Here is a 2,128-nt window from a genome sequence, read left to right on the forward strand (position 1 = left end):
CGTTCAAATTTTTATGCGAGCCAATAGTGACAAGTATTCAACATTTAGTATTCTAATTTCTAATAATTTCTAATACATCTTAAATATGTTTTTGCATAGAAAAATGTGAAACCATAAGAATAAAATCGTTAGGGATTCCTTGAAAGTAATAATATTAAATTTCTATATTTTATTTCCAAATTCTACATCTCGGATTTATCATGTCCTTCCGAAATATCAAAAAATTATCAAATTTTCCTGTTATATTAGACTATTTTATAAAACGAACGAAATTGTTGAGTTCATAAGAATAATTTTCGTTGAATGCATCGACTAAATTGCTTATTACAACTCTGAGAATTAAAAAAAATTCGAGATATCTGCATGAGATTCGCGAGTTTGCGAATTTTAAGCCGCCATTTATACGCTGGGCCCTTTTGCGAAGATTGGTGCTGAAACCAGCCCCTTCGGCCACCATACATACGTGCACGTTCGTGTTAACCGTGCATAGGTACACGCATACCACGTTCCTAACCACATACCTACTTACACCGATTCCAACTGGTTTCACCATTTTCATTAAATAATTGGCATACGCGAGGAGACATTTCCGAGCGTTCATATGAACGAACGAAACAACATTCCTAATGTAATTACTGTTTACCACATAATTCGTATCACGTGTCCATCTAACCCCTTCATAGATGCGAACGTTAGCTACGTAAAATGTCACAAACGTCTAATAGGAAATTATAGAAAATTGTAGATGCGGTCGGGAACGTTACATTATACCCTCTGTTCCTCTGTCATTAAGTCCCGACAAAAACGTCCTGGGAGCGGAGTAACATCTTTCGGTGACCGTTAGAATCCTAATTCCAGTTCATCAAACGATTGTCCTATTTTAACACGCCGTAACCGCAAGAGACATCGTTTCTATCCTCTCCTATTCTCCATCTGCTGGAGGAATCGTACGCTGATCCCGGGGTAGGTAAACGTCCGAGACAAAAACTGTACAACGTCCATAAATTAAAAAAAAAAATTATATTACGGTAATAAACACCTCTTGAGTTCCTAGCCATAAAGCAACTACAGCAAAACAATCGTCGGATTTACGAAGCAAAAATTCGTCTACCCGTATGATAAATGATGAGTCAATAATTTTCACATTAAATTTCAAGATATCTCTAGTGCACCTATTATAATAAAAAAAAATATATTCCCTTCTTACAATTTGAATGATGCGAACGATAACAAATACGTTGTGCCCGACGGTTTTAAGGAATAAAAAAAGGTACCTATGTACTTTAGAATGATCCAAAAAAAGCAAAGACCTTTTTTGCTAATCCTTTCTTCGGATGCATCTTCATGCAAGATAAAGGCAGGGAACAAGGATGATCGCGTTGCGCGCGAAGGATAAGAAAGACTAGAAGAATCGTGTAAAAAAGAGATGTTCGTAAAAAAAAAGGACTCATGCAAGCCCCTGGATATTGTCATCGCTGAATCCATCCGTGAGATCAGTTCTTTCTGTGAACCAGCACCTTTTTTCCCTATGATTTCACGGCGGGATAATGGATTCCTCGTTCTTTTGGATGCGCTCGTTACAACGGCATTCGTGACAATCGTGACGGGTGCAGCTGCTGGCTTAGACATGATGATAAAGTAGGAAGCCTTGCCCGCCGCCGGTCCGAGGAAATCAGTGAGAAAACGTAAATCTGCGGGGGAGGGAAACAGCCGGAAGTGCGCCCTTTGCGTCTTATAAACCCTGAACCTAAACCAACAGATTTTCGTTACACTAGCGCGAGTCTTCAAGAATCGCAGAAGATTATGAATGTCTCCTATTCAATAAGGAGGAACGGAAAATCCGTTCTATGAAGGAATTACCTCGAAAGCAGAATAACGTACAATCATACAATTTTACGATTTTCAAACTTATCAATTTTTATGAGACATTTCGAACACTAAAAATGTGTAAGATTTAATTTAATTTGTTCATTTCACGGGCAGTGCCCAGTATAACACGTGGTAGAAGTATACAAACAAAATATGATATGAGCACAAAAAAGAAAAAAACGAGAAAGAACAAAAATATAACAATACTCGCTTACAAAGAAATATAAAAGGAGAATGAGGATCAATAAGAGTGCCGAAT

This window comes from Ceratina calcarata, unplaced genomic scaffold (assembly GCF_001652005.2).
Source record: "Ceratina calcarata isolate Rehan_Ccalc_2016 unplaced genomic scaffold, ASM165200v1 scaffold551.2, whole genome shotgun sequence".
Taxonomy (NCBI): Eukaryota; Metazoa; Arthropoda; class Insecta; order Hymenoptera; family Apidae; genus Ceratina; species Ceratina calcarata.